This window comes from Cervus elaphus, chromosome 33, assembly GCF_910594005.1.
Source record: "Cervus elaphus chromosome 33, mCerEla1.1, whole genome shotgun sequence".
In the NCBI taxonomy this organism is placed as follows: domain Eukaryota; kingdom Metazoa; phylum Chordata; class Mammalia; order Artiodactyla; family Cervidae; genus Cervus; species Cervus elaphus.
In genome coordinates this window covers 72,071,572-72,097,423 of record NC_057847.1, presented here as the reverse complement: position 1 = coordinate 72,097,423, position 25,852 = coordinate 72,071,572, and the positions used below count along the sequence as shown (strand labels likewise).

At 46.3% G+C, this 25,852-nt stretch overlaps 1 long non-coding RNA gene across 1 annotated transcript in view; it reads left to right on the top strand.

Annotated features, from left to right (window-relative positions):
• LOC122688606 overlaps positions 1–25,217 on the top strand; it is a 56,044-nt gene extending 30,827 nt beyond the window's left edge. Inside the window, exons 2-4 of the long non-coding RNA XR_006339519.1 lie at positions 6,942–6,996; positions 24,024–24,081; positions 24,806–25,217. This is a non-coding gene — a long non-coding RNA (uncharacterized LOC122688606). The remainder of the gene's footprint in view (positions 1–6,941; positions 6,997–24,023; positions 24,082–24,805) is intronic.
• The last annotated feature ends 635 nt before the right edge of the window (positions 25,218–25,852 follow it).

The following is a 25,852-nucleotide window of genomic DNA, read 5'->3' as shown; positions in this document are numbered from 1 at the left end:
CTCCCACAGTCAAGGTGAGGCAATATAATTTGCTGACCCTCTGCTAGAAGTCACCTGCGATGGTAGACCTTTTGCAGATGACTCACATCTCCTGTGCAAGTTGAGAGGTACAGAGGCGTGTGAGCTACAGTGAGCCAGGGCCAGCTGGCATTGGCCAAAGTAAGACTTGAATGCATGTGTCCCAGGCACTTTGTGGTCAAGCCATCAGATTCACTGCATAATTAAAGCTCACTCGCCTTTGTGAAATGCAGTTATGTAGGCTTGCTCATAAAGTGGTTTTTTACAGGATCTAACAGTTAGAACCCACTCAGCCTGCTCGTCCTGTTCTAGCCTTGCCAGGTGTAGTCGGGACCCCTCTGGACTTTGCCAGCATCCCCCTCTCACCAGTGTGGTTGGGTCCCTTTCAGCCTCTGACCTGCAGGCTGGATCTACGAAGGCACGTTGACCCACCCTGAACTCCTCCTCTGTGTTCACACTTGCCTTTCTGCCTGCAGTGCCAGCCCTCCCCGTCAGGGGCTGAGCAACCCCCTCTCTGCTCAGAGTGCGGCAGAGTTGCAGGAAATGCAGAGTCTCAGGCCCCACCCCAGACCTATAGAAGTCAAATCTGCTCTTTGAAAGTTTTTTTTATTTACAATACTGTGTTAGTTTCAGCTGCACAGCTTCAGGTTATTTCCTATTATAGTTTGTTACAAGATATTGAACATAGTTCCCTGTGCTACAGTAAAAAATCAGTGAATCCTGTGGTTTATTTATTTTATATATAGGGTGTATATCTGTGCAAATCTGCTTTTTTTTTCCAGTCCCGGGGATCACAGGCACTTTAAAGTTTGAGCAGCACTGGATGAGGGCCTGCTGGGGGGCTTCTCTTCCAGGAAGCCCTTCCTAATTGCCCCAGACCCAGCTAAATGAGTTCTTTCCTAGCTCCCACTGTGCCCCGTTTGCCCGTCACTCGTAAGAAGGTCATATAACTGGATGTTAACAGGGACTTTTCCCCTGAGACACAGAAGTTTCAGCAGAGGCCTCAAAGTCAGAGAAGCCCCGTCACCAAGTCAGGTGCCAAGACCCCACGCAGGTCAAGCTAGGAGAAGGTGAAACTTTCTCTGTCAGCTTCAGCCCTTCCCCACTTCCAGCCTCTGAAGGACAAGTCAGAGGGTTTCTCTGGAGAGAGAGGGTTGGCTGGAGGCTGGGTCTGCACATTCCTGTTGCCCTTCCATTGGGGAGGGGGAACAGCAGCCTCTCCTCACCTCCAGGTGAGCCAGAAGGACTTCAAGGGGAGCATGCCCTGTACCTGTAAGTGTCTGGGGAAATGTAAGGATGGGTCGGAGAAGTGGGGGCCAATGCAACCCTGTCCCCAAAGGCAGTGAGACAAAGGTGTGTGGTTTCCATGGACCTGATGAGACTCATGAGCTGGGGAGACTTCCTGGAGTCTGCTTGAAAGGGACCCTACCCATGAGTGTTTTATAGTTTTCTATGTATAGGTCTTTTGTTTCTTTAGGTAGATATACTCCTAAGTATTTTATTCTTTTTGTTGCAATGGTGAATGGTATTGTTTCCTTAATTTCTTTCTGTTTTCTCATTGTTAGTGTATAGGAATGCAAGGGATTTCTGTGTGTTAATTTTATATCCTGCAACTTTACTATATTCATTGATTAGCTCTAGTAATTTTCTGGAAGAGTCTTTAGGGTTTTCTATGTAGAGGATCATGTCATCTGCAAACAGTGAGAGTTTCACTTCTTCTTTTCCTATCTGGATTCCTTTTATTTCTTTTTCTGCTCTGATTGCTGTGGCCAAAACTTCCAAAACTGTGTTGAATAGTAGTGGTGAGAGTGGGCACCCTTGTCTTGTTCCTGATTTTAGGGGAAATGCTTTCAATTTTTCACCATTGAGGATAATGTTTGCTGTGGGTTTGTCATATATAGCTTTTATTATGTTGAGCATACACACCGAGGAAACCAGATCTGAAAGAGACATGTGTACCCCAGTGTTCATCGCAGCACTGTTTATAATAGCCAGGACATGGAAGCAACCTAGATGCCCATCAGCAGACGAATGGATAAGGAAGCTGTGGTACATATTCACTATGGAATATTACTTAGCCATTAAAAAGAATTCATTTGAATTAGTTCTAATGAGATGGATGAAACTGGAGCCCATCATACAGAGTGAAGTAAGCCGGAAAGATAAAGACCAATACAGTATACTAACGCATATATATGGAATTTAAAAAGATGGTAACGATAACCCTATATGCAAAAACAGAAAAAGAGACACAGATGTACAGAACAGACTTTTACACTCTGTGGGAGAAGGCGAGGGTGGGATGTTCTGAGAGAACAGCATTGAAACAAGTATACTATCAAGGGTGAAACTGATCACCAGCCCAGGTTGGATGCATGAGACAAGTGCTCAGGGCTGGTGCACTGGGAAGACCCAGAGGGATGGGATGGGGAGGGAGGCGGGAGGGGGGATCGGGATGGGGAACACATATAAATCCATGGCTGATTCATGTCAATGTATGGCAAAAACCACTACAATATTGTAAAGTAATTAGCCTCCAACTAATAAAAATAAATGGAAAAAAAAAAAAGAAAGGGACCCTACCCAAGAGAGCTGCCTGGGGAGGGCTGACAAAGAGAACCAGTGGAGAGAGATGGACCGCTGGAAAACCAGAGGCTGAGGGCTACTGCAAGCCCTTCCCCCACACACACACCCTAACCTCAGTGTGAAAACTACCAGAATTAGCAAATACAAATACAGGGTGGCCATTAAAATTTGAATTTCAGGTAAACAATGAATGGGTTCTTCGTGCGTTTTCAGTGTCACATGTAATATCTCAAATAGAGATACACTTTAAAAAAGGTATTTATTGTTTATCCGCGCTTCAAATTTAATTAGGCATTTTGTATTTTATCTGGCAACCCTGAGTCAGAAGCTTTGCGGCAGAAATCCTTGTGGGTTTTCCAAGAAGTCCACAGAAGTGGCCCACGTGGTAGTTAGCTATTGGACCCCAATGTCAGATCACTACTGAAGCAATCAAATAAGATTCCTGTTGCTCCTTCATCCTTGTTCCTTACCCCTCCCCGTCCACATTTCTCATCCATTACCCTGGCTGATGAGTGGGAGATGGAAGACGGGAGGGAGAGTCCCTGGAGATAACTCCCAGCCTTTCCCTTCCACCACCACAGAACTAGTGGACAGAGACACTTGGAGTGAAATTGAGCATTTGGATTATTACCTGGATCAGACTTCCAGTCAGTGTTCCTGTGTCTTAAAGGGACCTAGAGACGCTGCCTGCCTGAGACATCACGCGGGGAAGGGGAGGGAAGGGGACCCGGAGCCACATTGAATGACAGTGACTGGAAGACGAGTCTCCCTGAGGCTGTGCCCTGCTGGGGTGCCGGCTCTAAATGGATTTCTCGTCCGCATCCATCTCTCTCACTTGTGTCCTCTTATTCACCTGCATCCCAGTGCCTGGTGTATGTAGAAGATCTTCAGTAAATGAGTGTCGAATGTCAAAAATGCAGTGACTTGACCCATTTTTTCACCCATAGAAGCTATGCAGAGTTTTCCTGGGGTTGTATTCTCCTTCCCAAAGGTTCTTTGGCTGTGCTGAGCCTTCTTGTTACAAAACACGGCAGGTGCGCTGATGGAGGTGAGCTCTGGATCTGAATCATCTCTGAGAACGTTTCCAATCATGTATGCTCTCAGCCAGGGCTTCCCAGGTGGAGCTAGGGGTAAAAAGCCTGCCTGCCAATGCAGGTGACAGAAGAGACATGAGTTTAATCCCTGGGTGGGGAAGATCCCCTGGAGGAGGGCATGGCCACCCATTCTGGTATTCCTGCCTGGAGAATCCCATGGACAGAGGAGTCTGGCAGGCTATAATCCATGGGGTCACAAACAGTTAGACATGACTGAAACGACTTCGCACACATGCACATATACTCTCATCCGGGGCAGAACCATGGTTTAGGGAATCTGAGGCTTATATAAACTAGAACCCTTTCTGAGAAGAGAATATCAAATGGTGAAGTCAAAATTAGGCATAAACATAATTTTGGGGAAATCAAAACATGACAAATTTTTTAAAAAATTAAAATGTTATTTATTACATTTTATTTATTAAAAAGTAATGGATACTGAAAAAAATCACAAAATTCAGGAAAATAACAATATTTGTAGTGTTTTACTGAAGGACAAATTGCTATAATACACTATATATAATCTTCATTTTTTTGCTAGATTATTTTTCTACATTGTTTGGTCAATGTCCTTTTAGGTGAAACTTGCTCAGTTGTGTCCAACTCTCTGCATAGTCCATGGGGATTTTCTAGACAAGAAAACTGGAGTGGGTTGCCATTTCCTTCTTCAGGGAATCTTCCCAACCCAGGGATTGAACTGGGGTCTCCCACATTGCAGGTGGATTCTTGACCGGCTGAGCAATGTACTTTTAGTAGCAGCCTGTTATGAGTCTGTTGATGTCAATATTTTGTGGTCAAATCACCAAGAATGCAAATCTTTGAAAAGTATATTCATATGATTCATTTTTCTTCATTAAATTGGGGATTATTCAAATCATTTTTTATGCTCAAAACATATCTCTTCCTCTTAATGAAGTACTGCTTCTGACCTCATCTGATTCTTATAAACTTGTCTTGTCATTTTCATGATTTATATATGCTTAGTTGTGATTTTTTATGACTCCTTCCCTTAATTTCATGCTCTTATCAAGTAGACTCTTTTAGCTTCTGTTGTGATAGAACAAGAGAGTGTTTGACATTTTGAAGCTTCTTCCAGTCAGTTTTTGTCTGAGGCTCCCACTAAAATTTTTTTCTAAATACATTTGATCTTTGCATAATCAAGAAATCTGAGGGAATTCCCTGGCTGTTCAGTGTTTAAGACAGCACTTTCACTGCCAAGGGCGTGGGTTCGGTCCTTGGTTCGGAAACTAAGATCCCACAAGTCATTTAGTATGGCCAATCAATAAATCAATAAAAAGGATAATAAAATAAAGAAAATTTAAAATAAAATAAAACGGATAGTACAATAATAAGTTAAAAGGATAGATTTTAAAAAATTTTTTTACAGAATTCTGAAAAAAATATACAAAATTAATCAGAAATAAAGGTTTACTCAAGAACAATTCAAAAGCACTTAAGATAATTTGAACTGAAAAACAAATTTTAAAGAAGCACTTAAAACTTGCTGAATTATGTTGAGGTAATACTGCCTAATCAATTACTCTTCTATATAGACTGATCTGTTGGTGAGCATGTGTAGGGGTTTGGTTACCATGAAATATTCTTTTCCTTTTTTTTTTTTCTGTATCTGTGGTAACTTGGTGCACTGTTTCATCGTCAACTACCAGAGCTCATCATGACAGAAACATCACTCTCAGGATGATCTGCTCAAAGGAAAGCTTTGGAAAGCATTATGTGTGAAGCGCAATCTCCTTTCTTTACTGAGAAGAGTGGGAAAGCTGTATTAAATGGAAAGCATAGACTTCAGACCAAGGCTTGGTGTGAATTGGGATAATGGAGTTGGAAAGCAGTATATATTGAAAACCTTAAAAATATTTATATGCCTCTCAAACACACTTTGCTTTGACTTTGGGGTGTTACTCTTAAGAAAATACTACTCCTGAAAGTGAACAAAAAATTATGCCCCAAATGTTAACAATATATACCTAACAAAAACATATTTGGAATAACTTGCTCTAATAATAAATGACTGATTATCTAAATCATGAAACATCAATTTGATGAGTATTATTACTATTGAAGTTTGTAGAAGCTTTGTTATATGGTGGAAAATAGTTCTTATATAATGTTAAGCCAAAAAAGAAGCAAGTTATAAAATTATGTATACATTCTCATTTCAGGTGGACTTTAATAATACCTATGCTCTGAAAAACCTTGGAATATACACTATTTTATATTGTATAAAATACAGTTTAAAATGTATACTCTATAAATATATACACTATATATATTGTGAACATCTTCCATGTTAATAAATATAGACCAATGATATCACTTTTCATAGCCCATCTACAGATGAATGGATAAAGAACATGTGGTACATATATACAATGGAATTACTTAGCCATAGAAAGGGATGAAATTGGGTCATTTGTAGAGACATGAATGGACCTAGAATCTGTCATACACAGTGAAGTAAGCCAGAAGAAGAAAAACAAATATTGTGTATTAACACATACAGGTGGTACCTAAAAAAACGGTGCAGAGGAACCTATTTGCAGAGCAGGAATAGAGATGCCAGTGAGGAGAACGGACTTGCAGACGCGGGGCGGAGGAAAAGGGGCGGGCGGGATTCACACACACACACACAGCCGCGTGTGGAACAGGGAACTAGTGGAAACCTGCTCTGAGGCACAGGAAGCCGAGCTCCGAGCTCTGTGACGGCCCAGATAGAGCGGCCGGGGAGGGGGAGGGAGGTCCGCGAGGGAGGGGTGGATGGATCCACAACGCCGATTCGCTTCCTGGTACAGCAGGGACTCACACAACGTGCTACAGCACCTATAACCCAATTCGAAAAAATGTCTGGATTGTTTCCAGGCGTTTCTTACGTTAAGTATATTTGCAGTGAATAATAACGCACATTAATCTTTAGCCAGTTCTCTGTTTCCTCAGAATAAATTCCTAGAAGCAGAATTGTTGGGTCAAAGGCATTTTTAGGGCTTTCGAAACTTATTGCTAAATGATCTTCCAAAGAGACTGTAAAACTCTCCCAACCAGTGGATGCGTATGTGCCCTTTCCCTGGAGCCTCTGCAACACTGACTCATTAATCTGCTTTCAAGTTGAGAAAATAGCTTAGGAAAATACGCCTGCAACAGATTTGAAACTTTTAATAGTTTTTATTACCCAATCCCAGGTTGCTGTAATAATGTTGATAGAACTAACATTTATTATGCAATTTCTAGGTCCCAGACACTGCGCAACGTGGGTTAACTCATCATCCTTAAGGTCTTCTAGGAGGTACGTACCATTGTTAACCCATTTCACAGGTGAGGAAATTGAGGAACAGAGATGCTAAACAACTTGCTTGAGGTAACACAGCCCAAGGTAATGAAAGGAGCTAAAATTTGGACCAGGCCATGATCTATATCCATTTGCACAATTTCTCTCTTGAAAATCCCTACTGAAATGTCCTTAAGCACCTGGCAGGGGTGGGGTGGGGCGGGGGACTCTTTAGTTCAGGACTCACCTGAGCACTGGAAATTTCTCTGATCCATTTGGGAGGATGGGTTCCCATTTAGGCAGAGGTCTCCAAGGCAACCACTTAGAAAATGCCAAGGATCTACACCTTAGAGCGAGGTAGACCCACTCTACTGAACCTGCTGAGAGACCATAAAGCTGGTCTGCCAGTTCTAGTCCACTGGTCAACCCAGGCTGAAGAGTCACAAGGAAATGGTTCCTTTGGAGGCAGCTGAGGAGTGTGCCCTGTGCACCCCCCTGAGTAAGGTGACCAGTGCCTCCTGGTTTGGCTGGGGCTGTCCCAGTTCTGGCATACTGGAAATTCTGCAGCCCCGGGCAGATAAGGACAATCGGGTACCAGATTCTTGGGAGAGGGTTCTGGCACTTTTATTTCCCCTCCAGACAAGGGCAAAAGGCTTTGAGGTTCCACTCTGGAGCCACAGTCCTGGGCCAGAGGGAGGTTCAGTGAATCAGACACCCGGAGGACTCGACCAGAGCTCCCAGGCCCTCTGTCTGTGGAATCTGACCTCAGGTGGTCTGAAACCTGGTGAAGGAGTCTGGGGTTGGGATGGAGCTGGAAGAGAGAAGCAGCAGATGACACAGACCCCCTCCCCTCGCCACAGCAGCTTCTAAGCCTGAAGTAGGCCTCAGCCTGCAGCAGCAGGCCAGCACAGAGCTTAAATCTAATGGTTTTGAGTTTGATTATGACACTGGTCGGTACATTTTAGTTACTGAAATGAGACATGAAAAGGCCCAGAAACACAATGGGAGGTTCAGGAGATGGTCCCCGGGGAGGCGAAGATGATTGCGAAGGGCAGCCTGCTTTATAGTTGCACACTGCTGAGTCCAGCCCTTTCAATAGTGGGGTTACCTGCAGCGGCCGTGGAGGGGCTCCCTAGGGCCCCGCTCCCCTCGGTCAGCGGTGGAGCCGCAGCAGCTGCCTAAGGGACAGGGGTGGGGCTGAGAGCCCAGGGCCCCCTCACTGCCTCCGGTTCATCAGGCTGTGGCTGGACTATTCCTCACCCCAGAGTCCCTCCTCCAGTGGAGCATCCCGTTTCCTCAAAGTGCTAGGGCCACCCCCGCCCCTCTCCTGAGCTGCTACAGTGATAAATGATGGCTTGCTACAGACCCAAGAGCCTTTACTAGGTCCTTCTAATGCATTGTCTTCTTTCGTGCTTGTATGTCGCCTGTGAGGTGTTAGAATCATCATTTGTCGGAGGCTCAGAGAACTTAAGGAACTAGCCCAGTTATTAATTAGCAGAGGTGACTCAAAACCAGCTCCATGTTCACATCCAAAGCGCATGCCCAGTTCACGGGTCTGTGGGGCCTCTTAGCTATCTGGGCCAGACCTCTTTCCGCCGGGGGCCCTGGTGAGCTTGCTGGTTCCACCTGTTGTTGTTGATTAGTCACTAAGTCGTGCCTGACTCTTTGCAACCCATGGATTGCAGCCCGCCAGCCTCCTCTGTCCATGGGATTTCCCAGGCAAGAATACTAGAGTGGGTAGCCTTTCCCTTCTCCAGGGGATCTTCCCGAACCAGGGATCGAACCTGTGTCTCCTGCATTGCAGGCAGATTATTTACTGCTGAGCCAGCAGGGAAGCCCTGCTGGTTCCACTAGTCCCACTTGAAACTTAGAATATGCTTCTGCTCGGAAACAATAGGACAGAGGGTTGTTTCAACTCCACTGTGGTTATTTCTTGGTTAAGTCAGCCTTTGTGACCTGGCCTGGGCTTCTCACCACATCAGATCACATGATTTCCTGGGAAGAAAACACATTCTGTGTCCTAAATAGCAAATTCCAAACACACTGTTAGAACACAGTTTATTTGTGAGTTAGGGAACGTCTGCATGAATTCCGCATGACAAGAAAAATAAGCTGGGTTCTTAAATTTGACTGTTTGGGTTGTTGGTTTAAAACAGCCTAGAAGCCACCGGGCTGTCTCATGTTATCCTTCTGCAAGGGCGGCGTCTAGTTGAATCACGAAATCTTACAAGAGTCTGTGACTGTGGTCACAAGGAAACGTCAGTGGCGCAGTGGGTAAAGGCTAGCTTAGGATCAGGGGATGTGGGTCTGACCCTGCCCATGCCCTTGCTAGTTGGATGAGTCACTTGACCTCACCAGGCAACTGCTTTTCCATCTGTAAAATAAGGGGTTACATGAGAGGGTCCCCAAGCGCCCTTCCTGTTCTCAGTTTAAGGAAACAAACAGCCTCAGGTGCAGAATTACAAATGAGGGGTCGGCTCAGAAATCGCCTTTCTTTCTTTTGTTTTCTTTGTAATTTTTCTCTTGGGAGGGGCCTTTTAGCTGCAGCAGAAGAGAAAAAGGGAGAGTGAGGTTCTTTTGTGCTAAATGGGGCATTGAAGGATGGATAAGCAGAAAGATGTGTGATGGGTCTTTTTCTCACATGAGGTATTTGACAAATAGATCAGCAGACCCTGGCATCCAAGTGACAACCTGCATTGAAGAGGGTGGAACTTGGCTGTGCGACCCTTCCAGCTGTGAGAGCTTGAAAGGGAAGCTCTGGGGGAATGTCTCTCATTTTCCCCTGGAAGCTGGGAGACAGCTCAGCTCAGCACTGCCAACCGTGTGATGCGGGCGCTTGTAAATGAAGCCTTTTTCCTTGGATGTCTTTCAGGCTGCAGTCTCCCCTCTGGCACCTCCACCCCCTTGGAACAAAGCCTAGTGTAAGTCTGGGTGCAACTCAGACCAGCCTGGGAAAGAATTTGCTCAATAGTGGCAGGGAGGCCTTGATATGTCTTCAATGGCTTAAAAAAAAAAAAAGCTAGAATTTGGTTTGTCTGTTTGTTTTTACCCTATCTCTTTCAACAACAACAAAAAAAATGGCTTATATCAGGGACACAGCAAACTGCTCCTGGGAAGAACAAAAATAAGAACATAAGTAGAAATACAGGCACAAGGAAAATAGCAATAGAAAATCAAAATAAGAGACTTCCCTGGTGGACCAGTGGCTAAGACTCCATGCTGCCAGTGTAGGGGGCCTGGGTTCAATCCCTGGTCAGGGAACTAGATCCCACAAGCTGCAATTAAGAGTTCACATGCCACAGCTAAAGATCCCGCCTGCCACAACGAGGACTGAAGATCCCGCAGGTCACAACTAAGACCTGGCACAACTAAATAAATAAATGAGAGGAAAAAAAAAAAGAAAACCAAGATTTTCTTGGGCCCACTCCAGCTGGGCCAGCAGACTGAACACAGAGCCTCAGTCACTGGGTGGGCAGAAACAGGGGAGCCTGGGCAGGTGGGTGTATGGGGTCACACATGGCTATAGCTTATGTGAGTTCTGCAACAATATAGGTTTTTACGGAAGGAACATAAACAGGGATCCTAAACTCCAGAAGAATGGGCGTTTATTCCTCTTGCTCTAATTTAAGGTACAAATTCTGCCTATGATTCCTGCTGCCAACCTGAGCTCTCTCAGACTGGGTGGGCCCCCACCTGTGGGTGCGGAAGCATCCTTAGCAACAGCAGAAGGAAGCAGCTCAGGGGTGGCCAGGCAGGCAGAAGCACAGAGAGAAGCTTCTGTTAATATGAATCTATCAGGCACATCCTCCTTTTAAAGTCTCTGGTCAGGGGCAAAGGCCAACCATGGGAGAACTAGGAGAGATTCAGGAAGCTGTGGCCTGTGACCAGGCACGCAGCTTGTCAGCAGCCAGAGGCCCAAGAAAGAGCTCCTGAATAACCCGGGCTCCATCGGCCAGGTGACAGTGTGGGTCCCAATCATTACAAGCAGAGCTGGCTTCGTGGGCACGTGATGTGTGCAGGCACATGGGGTCCCAGGCTCAGAACAGCCCTGCCACACTCTCAAAGTTCTTTATAACTGTGAACAGGGGCCCTGCATTTTCACTTTGCACTGAGCTCCACACTCTTAGCAGCCAGTCCTGGGAATGAGAAGGGCCAGCAGGGCGAGGTGCCTTATGCCTCCTCCCTGCCCCGAGGCCCTGGTGGCCCGGGAAGAATTCAGTCCAGTTGGTCCTGTGTCTTCCTGCCCCTAGAGCTGCCTTTAGGCCCTCCAGCTCCCTGCTGCAGGCCTTCCGTACGTCAGAAATCCCACATGGGTCTCACTGGGCTTCCCTGGTGGTTCAGTTGGTAAAGAATCCGCCTGCAATGTGGGAGACCTGGGTTTGATCCCTGGGTTGGGAAGATCCCCTGGAAAAGGGATAGGCTACCCGCTCCAGTCTTCGTGCCTGGAGAAACCCCATGGACAGAGGAGCCTGGTGGGCTACAGCCCATGGCGGTCACAAAGAGTCACGACTGAGCGACTAGGCAGAACACAGCATGTAGGTCTCACTGGGCTAAAATCAGAGTCTTCTAGAGGCTCTGAAGGGAGAATTTGCATCTTTGCCTTTTCCAGCTTGAGAGATCAGCCATATACACCTGGGTTTCCAGCCCCTTCCTTCACCTGCAAAGTTGGGGTGGCGGGAGCCCTTCTCACAGCCCTCCCTCTTCCACTTTTAAGGACCACTAGGATGCAGAGCACATCATGAGAAACGCTGGGCTGGAGGAAGCACAAGCTGGAATCAAGATTGCCGGGAGAAATATCAATACCCTCAGATATGCAGATGACACCACCCTTATGGCAGAAAGCGAAGAGGAACTAAAGAGCCTCTTGATGAAAGTGAAAGAGGAGAGGGGAAAAGTTGGCTTAAAGCTCAGCATTCAGAAAATGAAGATCATGACATCTGGTCCCATCACTTCATGGCAAATAGATGGGGAGACAGTGGAAACAGTGTCAGACTTTATTTTTTTGGCCTCCAAAATCACTGCAGATGGTGACTGCAGCCATGAAATTAAAAGACGCTTACTCCGTGGAAGGAAAGTTACGACCAACCTAGACAGCATATTAAAAAGCAGAGACATTACTCTGCCAACAAAGGTCCGTCTAGTCAAGGCTATGGTTTTTCCAGTGGTCATGCATGGATGTGAGAGTTGGACTGTGAAGAAAGCTGAGCGCCGAAAAATTGATGCTTTTGAAATGTGGTGTTGGAGAAGACTCTTGAGAGTCCCTTGGACTGCAAGGAGATCCAACCAGTCCATCCTAAAGGAGATCAGTCCTGGGTGTTCATTGGAAGGACTGATGCTGAAGCTGAAACTCCAGTACTTTGGCCATCTCATGCGAAGAGTTGACTCATCGGAAAAGACCCTGATGCAGGGAGGGGTTGGGGGCAGGAGGAGAAGGGTACGACAGAGGATGAGATGGCTGAATGGCATCACCGACTTGATGGACATGGGTTTGGGTAGACTCTGGGAGTTGGTGATGGACAGGGAGGCCTGGCGTGCTGCGATTCATGGGGTCTCAAAGAGTCGGACGCGACTGAGCTACTGAACTGAACTGAACTGAACTGAGGATTATGTCCAGCTCTCCTGCATAACCTCCCTACTTAAGATCAGCTGATTAGAGACCGTAACTCCCCTTTGTCTAGCCTAACAGGTTAGCACTGCTGGGGATTGGGACATAGACATCTTTGGCAGTGGTGGGGGGCTGGGGATGTTACTGTTCTGCGACGTGACTGTATCTTTATCCTTCTTTCTTCAACCTGAGGCCCCAGTTCATCTTGTCCCTTGGCATGTTTTTGCTCAGGGCTTTTTTTTTTTTCCTTCGTAAATCTCCTTCATATGAACCTTAAGGAGAAACTGATGCAAAATGGAAGGAGAGGAATGGAGGGAACATATACAGAGTACCATATAAAATAGATAAACAACAAGGACCTACTGCATAGCACAGAAACTATACTCAGTGTCTGGTAATAATCTATATTGGGAAAGAATATGAAAAAGAATATATATATTAATATATATATACACATATGTATGCAAATCGCTTAGCTTAAACTAGAAACTAACACAACATGGTGAATCAACTGTGCTTAAATAACAATTAAAAAAAAAAATTGGGGAAGGAGGGGAAGGCAGAGGTAAACATTTTGATAGCCTCTCAATTTATGATTTTATATTTTCATACTCCCTTTACCACCTCCATTTCTCTTCAGCACTACTGTTTCTGACATATTCTGAGGTCAACAAAATTTTAAAGTTAAAAAAATTAGTTATGAGAAGGTAATAGGAATTACAGCCATTGAGCAGGCCAAAGAACCAAGGCCCTAGAAAAAGCCTTTGAGAAAGAGAATATAAGAAAGATCCTTGAGTAATTGCATTTCTTTTTTTCTTTGATGTGACACTTTTTTAAATTGAGGTATAGTTGATTTACAACGTTCTGTTAATTTCAGGTATACAGAAGGTGAGTCAGTTATGTGTGTGTGTGTGCTCAGCTGTGTCTGACTCTTTCCAAACCCACAGACTGTAGCCTGCCAGGCTCCTCTGCCCATGGGATTTTCCAGGCAAGGACACAGGAGTGGGTTGCCATTTCCTACTCTAGGGTACCTTTCTGACCCAGGGATCAAACACATGTCTCCTGTGTCTCCTCCACTGGCAGGTGGATTCTTTACCACTGTACAACCTGGGACGACCCATTAATGTATTCTTTTTTAAAAATTTTAATTTTACTGGCGTATAGTTGATTTACAATGTTGTGGTAGTTTCAGGTATATAGTACAGTGATGCAGTTATACATATACATATTTTTATTCTTTTTCATATTCTTTTCTCATATAGGGTATCAAAGAAAATTGGGTAGAGTTCCCTGTATTATACAGTGGGTCCTGGTTGGTTGTCTATCTTAGGTAAAGAACTGTGTGTATGTTCATCTCAAGCTCCTGATTTATCCCTCCCCTCCACGTTTCCTTTTTAGCAACCATAAGTTTGTTTTCAATATCTATAAGTCTGTTTGTTTGGCAAACAAGCTCATTTGTTTCATCTTTTTAAAAAATTAGATTCCACATGAGTAATGCCATATGATATTTGTCATATATATTCTTTTTCAGGTTCTTATCCCATATAGGTTATTACAAAATATTGAGTATAGTTTCCTGTGCTATGCAGTAGGTCCTTGTGAATATCTGCATTTCTGTCTTTCACTTCTGTTTGTGAACTCTATGGTCTGGACTAAATGAATTACCCAAGACTCTTAAAGTTCCCGGGAAAGTCTCCATTCCATTCCTACCTCCAAGGTCAGGACCTCCCTTCTTTGAGGGGGTGAGTGTAAATTTGCCCCTGTATATTCCTCACACTGCCTTCTCCCCCCGCTGGGTTTTGAGCATTGCAAACAAGAACTTTGAGCAGATTGCTCAAAGAGGATCCTGGCTTGGAAACTGTTGCCAGCTGGTCTCGTACCCATATCTTTTCAGTAAATTTCTCTCAAGCATATGTACACACACAAATACGCCTTCTGTTGAAGGCAATGAAATCATCGTTCACCACGGAGACTGGAGGAGAATGTGCTGAACCATGAAATTGAAGTAATGCTTTTGGGTCTGGGTAGTTTTTCCTGGAGTAAAGGTTCTTATTAATATCGCTGTTTTGTTCATGGATGCACCCTGGCATCTAGGACCTGGATGCTCCATCCACACTGGGACAGGCCTGACTGCGGGGACCACATGTCTTAACTCTGGACTATCACTCAGAGCTCCTGCCTGTCAGGCCGCCCAGTCCCTCAGCTGCAGGGCAGTGACTTCTGACTCCCATCCTCTCCTCTTGACCTAAGACCCAGGGAAAGGCTTTGCCAGTTGGAGGTCAACCTGCAAGAACCGGGGGCAAGCCAGGTCACAGGGGAGTGCTGCCAGGGCTGGGAGTCAGTGAGGGAGAACCCCTCGTCTGGTGGAAGGTGACACGCAAAGAGCCGCCTCCAGATCAGCGTGGTGGGTGTTCTCGGAGAGCCTGCTCTAGGTGCTCGAGACACCCTGGGGCAGCCGGGAAGGCCTCCAGAGGAGAGGTTCTTCAGTGGAAACTTGAAGAATCAGCAGGAGATGGCCAGGAGCAAGGTGATTTGTGCCAAGGGACAAGGGTTCAAATCCCATCACTGCCCCCGTGTGACACTCTAGCACTCTTGGTTTCTCCGTCTGTGGAAGTGTGATAACCTCCATACTTTAGGCTCCTAGAATCCCCAGCAGTGGAGTCGAAGGACCTGGTTCCTGGCTTTCAGTCCTAGGAACCCCTATTCCAAGCGTAGGGGGCACATCCATCCTGGCTTCCCTCTGCCCTCATTCCCTTCCTATTGCTTCATCTGCTCCAAACCTTCTGCCTGCCTGGGGTCTGCTCATCAGATCTTGCCTGTGTTGAATCCCATGGGTCTCAATGGACTCCCGCCCAGCATGACCCCCAACCAGCAGCACAGGCTGGTCTCTATCACCGGGACCACGATCTTAGCAGCTCAGAGTGACCCCGCCCAGTGTCCTGCATGGCCTGTCTGTGGCTGCAAAGCCAGGCCCCTGCCCAGGCTGGGTCTGAGGGACCGGGCGGAGAAGGAGACTGCAGGAGGGCACGTTCAAGCAGCATCCCCTGAGGAACCCTCCGGCTGCCGGCTTCCCCTCTTGGAGGAGGTCATCCACACGCCATCCCCACCTTCCCTCGTCCCTATGTTTCACTCAGGGCTCTGGAAGGAGGATTCATGAGCTCATGTCTCAGAAATGCTTTGAAGATGAGAAGCCCTGAGCATTTCCCCACAGCCCTCAATTTAACTTTCCCAGAACTCTCTCTGGGTTGTCAAGACTTTGTAGCTATTTTTATAAACAGTGATCGCTGGCTGCTTCCATTTTCACCGTGGCTGCCCTCCTACGGCAGGCTGGGCAAGGGGCTGGGTCTCCCCTATTGCCCCTCTTCTCTGCCTCAGACCCACCCTTCCCATCCGCTGCGTGCTCCCAGGGTCCCCCATCTCCTTGGTGCCCAGCCACTGATCTACTCCAGGGACTCCCAGCTTCTCCAGTACGGTACCCAGTGCCCTCCAGCGCTGGCGGCGGCTCACCCGTCAGCCACACCCCTGCCTGGTGTCCAACCCTGGACTCAGAAGCCCCAGGCTCGGTCTCACCTCCAGGCCAGGACGGAAGCTGGGTCGTAGGAAACGGACACCGAGCCTGCTGGCGGGCCTGCCCAGCATGTGACTGGTCAATGGGCATTGTTTTGAATCGAATATTTAAATCATACAAAAAGTGTACGGGGAGACAAATATATGATACCGCTTACATGTGGAATTTTAAAAAAAAGATACAAATGAGCTTTTATCCAAAATGGGAAAAGACTCACAGACACAGAAAACAAATTTACGGTTACCAAAGCAGAAAAAGGGGCAGGGGGAGGGATAAGTTAGGAGACTGGGGTTAACATACACATACTGCTATGTATAAAATGGATAGATAAGGACCTACTGTATAGCATAGGGAAGTATATTCAGTATCTTGCAATAAACTATAAGGGAAAAGAATCTCAAAAAGAACAGATATATGTGTATATATATATCAACTATGAAAGTGAATGTGTTAGTACCCAGTCATGTCCCACTCTGTGACCCCATGGACTACAGCCCACCAGGCCCCTCTGTCCATGGAAATCTACAGTCAAGAATACTGGAGTGGGTTGCCATTTCCTTCTCCAGGGCATCGTCCTGACCCAGGGATTGGATCCAGGTCTTCGTGTTGCAGGCACAGTCTTTACAATCTGGCAAACCAGGGAAGCCCAATTTACCTTTATGTCTATGGACCTCTTTTATTTCTTTCTCCTATGATCTCTCCCAGAGAAAACCACTATCTTAAATCTGGTGTCTGGTATTTCTAGGAAAGTCTTTACACTTTGGTTACATGTGTATTATTAATATGTAATATTGATATGTAATTAATATTAATATGTAATATTAACAATACGTAGTACTATTTTGTGTCTTAGACTTTACATAAACACTAACTTGTGGTGAAAGAAATCGAAAGTGAAAGTCGCTCAGTCGTGCCCAGCTCTTTGTGACCCCATGGACTATACAGTCCATGGAATTCTCCAGGTCAGAATACTGGAGTGGTAGCCTTTCCCTTCTTCAGGGGATCTTTCCCACCCAGGAATCTAACCAGGGTCTCCTGCATTGCAGGCTGATTCATTACCAGCTGAGTTACCAGGGAAGCCCAGTTGGTGGTACATATCCTCATCAGATCTACCTACTGGCATTTTAGTCACTTATTCAACACACTAACCCCGGCTTCCTTGATGATCCCAGTAAAATCTTTTTGTCATAATGACAAGACACAGAGTGGTTGATAGAGTGCCCTAGGCTGCAGGAAGGAGCATTTTATCACTGAACAATGATCATTTTATATGGACATTTGATTATATGATTTATATGATCATATGATTATATGATTATATATTTATAAATGATAAATGATACCATTTTATCACGTTCTTTAGAACTGCTGGTGCATGCTGGTAACAGAGTTGACTGACTTTTAGTGGTGTCTTAGCCCGGGCTGCTGTAACAGAATACCACAGGTTGGGGGGCTTAAGTAAAGACATTTACCGCTCATCGCGCTGGAGGCTGGAAGTCCAAGGTCGAGGTGCCGTCAGATTCAGTTCCTTTTTCTGGCTTGCGGATGACTGCGCAGTGAGGGGAGAGACAGGGTGAGGGAAACAAGCTCTCTGCCACCTCTTCTCAGGAGGACACTCATCCCATTTGGGTTTCCCACCCTTGCGACCTCATCAAAACCTAATCACCCAAAGGCCCCACCTCCAAGTGCCATCACATTGGAGATTAGGGCTTCAACTTAGGAATCTGGTGGGGAGGGACACAATTCAGTCCATAGCAAATGGTTTCACTATTTGTTTCTAAATCCTTTACAGACAACACACCCCTCACTGCCTGCAGCAGGTTGGCAGGGTGGGGGCAGAGTTCAATGCCTCACTGTGGCATCCAGGGATGTCCTGGGAAAGAAAGCATCGGTGTGAGCGACTCTGTGAGGGAGAGAGGGTACAACCAGGGTGAGTTGGGGGCTAAGGATGGCAGTGCCCCCCACCCTGAGTGTGTATGACAGGTTTTTGGTTTTGGCCATGTTGCATGGCATGTGGGATCTTAGTTCGCCAACTAGGGATTGAACCAGGACCCCGTCGATGGAAGCACCAGGTCCTAACTGGACCACCAGGAAAGTCCGTGTGTGCATCTTGTGACGGGAGGACTGGTCAGATTAAAAGACACTCAGAACGAAAGACACTCGGGAAGCACATGTACCAGATGCAATGTGTGGGCCTTGTTTAAACCTTAATTCAAACAAGCCCAATGGTAAAATAGTCAACTCCAGAACTGGGAGAATATGACTATGGATTGGGTGGTACATGACCACTAGGAACTTTCTCTCGTTTTGTTAGGCATGTTGGACTTCCCAGGTGGATCAGTGGTAAAGAATCTGCCTGCTAGTGCAGGAGACTCGGGTTTGATCCCTGGGTCGGGAAGATCCCTTGGAGAAGGAAATGGCAACTGCTCCAGTAATCTTGCCTGGGAAATCCTGTGGACAGGGGAGCCTGGCAGACTAATGTCCACGGGGTTGCAAAGAGTCAGACATGACTGAGTGACTGAACACATTAACATGTGAACTTGGGTAGGAGCCGTTTAAATACACTTGTTATGTAAGAAAACATCCTTATTCTTCAGAGATATATACTGAACTCATTTAAGCAACATCAGCAGGGCTGGGATTTTCTTTCCCACAAAAACAAAAATAGATGAAACAAGTACGGCAGAACTGCAATCTTTGTCAAACCTAAGTGATGGTTATTTGGGTGTTTACCGTACTGGTTATCTGAGTCAAGATCGAGCCAGGAGGCGAGAACCACTTGAATATTTAAAGCAGTGGGATTTTGAGGCTGAGTATTGGTCACACAGGCGATGGAAGCCTGAGGAAGCCGACAGAGAACCAAAATCAGTGTGGACAGGGACCAGCTTGGGCTAGAGAGTGACACAGGAAGGTGGTGTCTCTGGGCCCAGAGGTGGGGATCCCTCAGCAAAGCAGAAAATCAGCAGGCCTCTTCAAGGGCGGTGGAGCTATGGTGGGGACAGGACCTGAGGTAGAAAGGGAAAAAGAAAGACCCTCCCTCCTACCTGTCACCCTGCTGCCCAAGCTGCAATCACAATGAAGCCATTGGGGTGACCCTTGGGGACACAGGGCAGAATGAGGTGGGCAAGTAGGATGGCTCTGGGGGCAGACTGGGCCTGCATGGAATTCCCTTACATTCCGCATGTTTTTCATGCAAAAAGAGAAGGAAAAGAGACCTGCCCTCTAAGCATTGCTTTACACAGCGACCTCTCCTGCCTCCAGAGAGCATGGATGGCAGGACTCCTGGGGCAGAAGAGCCATGAGCTCCATTTTATGGCAGCTGCTGTTGGAATCAAGACTGCCAAAGATCAACAACCTCAGATATGCAGATGATACCATTTTACTGGCAGAAAGTGAAGAGAAAGTAAAGAGCCTATTGATGAAGATGAAAGAGGACAGTGAAAAAGCTGGCTTAAAACTCAACATTCAAAAAAAGAAGATCATGGCATCCGGTCCTATCACTTCATAGCAAATAGATGGGGAAAAATGTGGAAACTGTCAGATTTCATTTTCTTGAGCTCTAAAATCAATGTAGATGCTGACAGCAGCCATGAAATTAAAAGACACTTGTTCCTTGGAAGCTATGACAAGTCTAGACAGTGTATTAAAAAGCAGAGGCACCATTTTGCCAACAAAGGTCCATATAGTTAAAGATATGGTTTTTCCAGTAGTCATCTATGGATGTGAGAGTTGGGCCATAAAGAAGCCTGAGGGCCGAAGAATTGACGCTTTCGAACTGCGGTGTTGGAGAAGACTCTTCAGAGTTCCTTGGACATCAAGGAGAGCAGACCAGTCAATCCTAAAGGAAATCAACCCTGAATATCCATTGGAAGGACTGATGATGAAGCTGAAGTTCCAAAACTTTGGCCACCTGATGTGAAGAGCTGACTCATTGGAAAAGACCCTGATGCTGGGAAAGATTGAGGGCAAGAGGAGAAGGAGGCGACAGAGGATGAGAGAGTTGGATGGCATCACTGACTCAATGGACGTGAGTCTGAGAAGACTTGGGGAGAGAGTGAAGAACAGAGAAGACTTGCATGCTGCAGTTCATGGGGTTGCAAAGAGTCAGACATGACTTAGCGACCGGACAACAACTGTTCCTTGGACGATGCTCTCCTGGCAAATGAAGCAGGAACCCCTGTGTCAGCGTAGGCTGTTGATGAAGACCCAGAAGGAATTGGCCTCTGTCACTGCAGGGAACCGTAGACGTGTTTCCTGAGCTTTGAGAGGCCATGGAGATTTGGTCTGGGGCCTCAAGTGGTTCTGCAGATGACCAACCCCCAATCCATTTCTCATCTTTCTACTAATGGAACTTTAATTCTGTTCCTGATGACAATGTGCCCAGCTAAAAAATTCACCTCCCCCAGATCTCTCAGAGTTAGTGGTGACCATGTGGTCAAATTCTGGTCAACATGATGGAAGTGGAAGTCCTGAGGAAGGCTGATCCTTCCAGAATAAAAAGGCATCTCTCCTTCTCTCACTTGCTTCTTCCTGTGTGAAATATGGATGCTATGGCTGGTGCTGGGGTAGCAGTCTTGTGACCATGAGGACTAAAGTTAAATGCTGGAGCAAGGAGTTGCTTTGAGCAACTGCACCAACCCTAGACTTTCTAGCCCTGGGCTTCTTGCTACGTGATTAGTATATACCCCTTACTTATTTAAGTCACTATTTTTTGGATTTTCTGTGATCTGCGGTTAAAGAGATATCTCGACTGAAAATGAAGAAATTGGCTTTTACTCAACAGAAGGAAAAGAAGGAAGTAAAGAAATTGGCTCCCTAGGTAGAGACTAGCATTACCTTTATGAACAGCTAAGCACACAGCAGGTGCTCAAGAAATATAAGCCAATAAATGGGTGAATTGATAGGGCAAGTGCATGACCACCTGAGCAGTGAATCTGAAGAGTCTAAAGGCTTCTGGTAGTGAGTCCATCTCTTCCACTGCCTGAAAGGAAACCAGCTGCAAACATTGCCATAATATTATGGAATTATCTGGTGATAAGTGAATACTTCCTGAACATCCAGGGGAAAATACAAATAGCATGTATAGGAGGAAAAGATACAAGTTTGCTTATACCCAACAGATAACGGAACTGTGAGGGGACAGGTGTGGCACACATACTCTAAGGAGACCCCTGTGAATCACAGCCTGTGATTCACCCACCCACCCATTCACTGGGTGTGGGCAGAACCTGGGGCTTGCCTCTGACCAATAGGATATGGCAATGGTGACAGGCTGTCACTCCTTTGATAAATTACATTCTATGGCACGGGGATTAATGCCGACTCTGAGGAAGGAAGCTGCCATGTGGTGAGGGGGTCACTTGGCAAGGAAGTGGGGGCAACCTTGAGGAGCCTAGAGGAATGCTTTCAGCCAGCCAGCATGAAAACAAGGACCTGAGTCCTACAACTAAGGAGCTGAGCTCTGCCAGCAACCAGAATGAGTCTGTGAGACCCTGAGGCCAGCTGACAGCCTGGGCCGAGGCTCTGAGGCTAGCCTCAGTCAAGGCTCCAGATAAGAAGACACTCCTGCCTGCTCCTTGAACACAGCCTGCCAGTCCCTGAGTAGCAGGCCCAGTGAGATGCCCCCCGAAACCTCCGATAAGAACTGTGTGCTGTTTGAAGCCACCGTTGGTGGAAATTCCTCAGGCTTCTCAGATGGCGCTAGTGGTAAGGAGCCTGCCTGTACACACAGTAATTAAAGCAAAGTAGGATGGAGAATGGCCTCCTGTGAGAGAGCGGACGGGGACTGCCCTGGTGGTCCCGTGGTTACGAACCTGTCTTCTAATGCAGGGGGATGCAGGTTCAAACCGTGGTTAGGGAACTAAACCAGCTCGCTGCAACTAAGGCAGCCTGAGAGCCTCAACAAAGGGTCTGCATAGCCAAAAAAAAAGAAAGATAGGAGGCTGCACAGTGTTCTTGGGAGTCAGCCTGGGGAGGGCAGATCTGGGCAGAGCATCCATTTGTTCATTCACGGACTTGTCAGCTGCTTATTAAGGGCCACTGCCACATGCCAGGCATAGCTCACAGCACGAAGTTTTTGCCTCTTATACCCCATTTCTTCATCACCACGCGGCTGCAGCAGTATATCCACTCTAGACAAGGTTGCTGAGTCCCCACAGTGATTTGGCCTAGGGCCAGACACTTCACATCACTGACTCATCAGTCATCACAATGACCCTGGAGGTAGGTATTAATCACCGTACACATTTAAAAGACTAACATCACACAGTGGAAGAGCTGGGATTCTAAGAAATTAAGTCAGCTCTGCCTGGTCCAAGTTGGCTTAGAATTTGGTGTCAGGAAAAATCAGGTCATCTGAGCTCACAGGGCTTCTTCCCCCTCCTCCTCTCAGAAGCACATTCTTAAAAGAGGTAAAGTATTAGGCATGAAAAATTACAATCTAGGAGACACTTTTGTCCATTTAAAAATGAAATAAATATCCAGTGTGCCTTTTTCACTTTTTCCTTGTCAGCATCTTCTTCCTTTCCATGAATACATGATTAGAATGTTCCTTCCAATGCTTTCTAAATTTGAATCTGGTATCAACACTCCTTTTGACTGCATCCTGCCGTGCCGCTGTGAGGGTTCAGTGAAATGATGCAGACAGAGCATTGGGCCTCTTTTTCTGCACAAAGCTTTGTATTTGTCTCTCTTCACTTCACATCTGTGTCACCCAGAGACCTGACAGGAAAAGCATTCACTCTGATGGTTCAGACGAAGAGCCGCTTAGTGAAGGACAGCTTACAGAGATGTGGGCAAGTCTAAGGGAACCAGCGAAGGATGCCCAGGCACCCAGGAGCTGCCCAGAGCAGGAAGCTCTTACTACTATCAGTGCCAAAAGGACAAGGGGAGAAGATGGTGGTGACGGAGCCCAGAGAGGGTGCAGATGTAGATGAGGGCTGCCCCCCGGGAGATCGCTTGTCTAGAGGCACCAAGGCAAGAGAGGGTGGAGAAGACGCATCCTACCTTTTCTCCTAACCACCTTCCACCTCCTGCTGCCATCTCCCACTGGCGTCTCCAACTTGCGGCCAGAAGCAAAGGGACTTGGGATGAAGTCTTGCGCTGGGGTCGATATCCTGGGGTGCAGAGCAGTGCAGAAAGTGATTCTTGAAGGACAAATGGAGAATCAGTGCACTATATTATGAGAATTATCCCACATTATCAGAGAGTTCTTGAAGACTTGAGTGTTCTTAAAGCATAGTTGATTTACAATGCCATGTTAGTTTCAGGTGTAGAGTGAAGTTATTCAGTTATATATATATACACATACATATATATATATATATTCTTTTTCATACTCTTTTTCCATTATGGTTTATCACAGGATATTGAATATAGTTCCCTGTGTTATACAGTAGGACCTTATTGTTTATTTTATATATAGTAGTTTGCATCAGCTAATCCCAAACTCCTGGTTTATCCATCCTCCATTCCCTTTCCCCTTTGGTAATCATAAGCTTGTTTTCTATGTCTGTGAGTCTGTTGAAAGTGAAAGTGAAGTCGCTCAGTCGTGTCCAACTCTTTGCAACCCCATGGACTGTAGCCTACCAGGCTCCTCCGTCCATGGGATTTTCCAGGCAAGAATACTGGAGTGGGTTGCCATTTCCTTCTGTGAGGCTGTTGTTGTTTTGTAAATATGTTCAAGTCATATTTAAGATTGCACATATAAGTGATATCATATTATTTGTCTCTGACTTATTTCATTTAGTGTGGTAATATCTAGGTGCATTCATGTTGCTGCAGATGGCGCTATTTCACTCTTGTTTACAACTGATTAGTGTTCCACTGTGGGTATGTACCACTTCTTTATGCATTTCTCTGTTGGACTTTTAGGTTGCTTCCATGGAAGACAGTGTTCTCAATGGCTAGGAGTTATTTCATCATTTGGTAGGTGTATTACTTGTTTTTATTATTTAGTAGTAGCAGCATTGGTAGCAGCAGCAGCAGCAGTAACATTAACCAATACTTAGACTGGTCTCTGTTCAATTACTACAATGGACATCTTTGCCCATAACTATTTTTCTACACTTGCCATGTTAAGGCAACCCACTCCAGTACTCTTGCCGGGAAAATCCCATGGACAGAGGAGCCTGGTGGGCTGCAGTCCATGGGGTCGCTAAGAGTCGGACATGACTGAGCAACTTCACTTTCACTTTTCACTTTCATGCATTGGAGAAGGAAATGGCAACCCACTCCAGTGTTCTTGCCTGGAGAATCCCAGGGACGGTGGAGCCTGGTGGGCTGCCGTCTATGGGGTTACACAGGGTCGGACACGACTGAAGCGAGTTAGCAGCAGCCGCAGCAGCAGCCCTGTTAAGGAACTTAGTTCATGGAGGTCTCTCCACAAGCCTCAGGCTTGAGGAGTCCAGGTGGGAACACCACTGGCCCGGCTCACTCTCCAGCCGTCCTGGGATCCCTGGAAATCATGCTGGGCCATCAACTCCTACCTTTCCTAGCGCAGTTACGAGTCAGGATGAGGCCTGGGTGGCACTTGGATGAACTGTTCATAAAATGAGGGCTGGATTCAGGGCTGGGGGAGGGCGGGTGGAAGCCTGGGGTGGGGGTTGGGGGGCTGACGCTCCCCCAAGTGCTCACTCCCTCTATTATGCCGGGAGACTCAGCATCCTGGCTTCCACCCACGGGTTTCCTCCCTGGGCCTCCCGGGCCCCAGGCTATGGCAAGCTTGCGCCCCCTGCCGGTCAGTGAAGCATCTGCAAGAAACAGTGTCCTGCAGTCCTCAACATCAGCCATCCTGAGCACAGTCCCTAGCTCTGGAACTAGCCCCCTGAAGAGTTCTCACAGGGCTCTGAGCATCTGAGGAATGCTTGGATTCACCTCCCTGCGGTAGAGAACTGAATTGGTTGGAACAGGATCTCCTGGATACTGGTGGAAATATAAATATGCATATGTATCAAGAACCTTCAAATTTTTGATTCAGCCTCACCTCCTCCAGGAAGACTTCCATGACCACACCCCTTATCATCCCAGTGTAATCTGTATTTCTCCTTTCCCTGTAGCATTTTTGCTTGTCTCTGACTCAGCTGAATAAAAAAAGTAACTTTATTTTGCTCTAATTGTTTACATCTTCATTTTGAACTCCAACTTCACAAACTATTTGTAGTAACTTGATTTTAATTATTTCAGGGTTTCTCTGTGCCCTGTCTTTGGGATCTCGTCCTGGAGGCAGGTGGAGGGAGGAAGGAATGTTTATGAAGCCAAGACAGGCAATGCACAGCTACCAGGCTGCCTCTTAATCATCTTGATCTCCAGGTGGGGAGGGTGGTGCTCAGCTTGAAGTGGGACTTCAGCTCCCAGCCAGAAATTGAGGTGGGGTCATGGCAATGAGAGCACCAAATCTAGCCTTTAGACCAGTGGAGAGTGACAAGGCCCTGGCCCCTTGGCTTTGCAGAAAAAGAATTCTCACAAAGATGGAAAGTAGTGAAACAAGTAAATTATTTATTAGGAGAAAAAAAAAAAAAAAAGAGTACAGCAGGTGTGGGTAGACACATGGGCAGAATCAGAGGGAGAAACCCTGAGTCACGCCTTGGTGGTAGCTTGAATTACTTTTATGGGCCATTTCTTCCGAGTTTCCTTTGGCCAACCATTTTTATTTGCCTGGTCAAGAGTCTGTATTTGGTATAGCTCAGGATCTTCCCACGTGT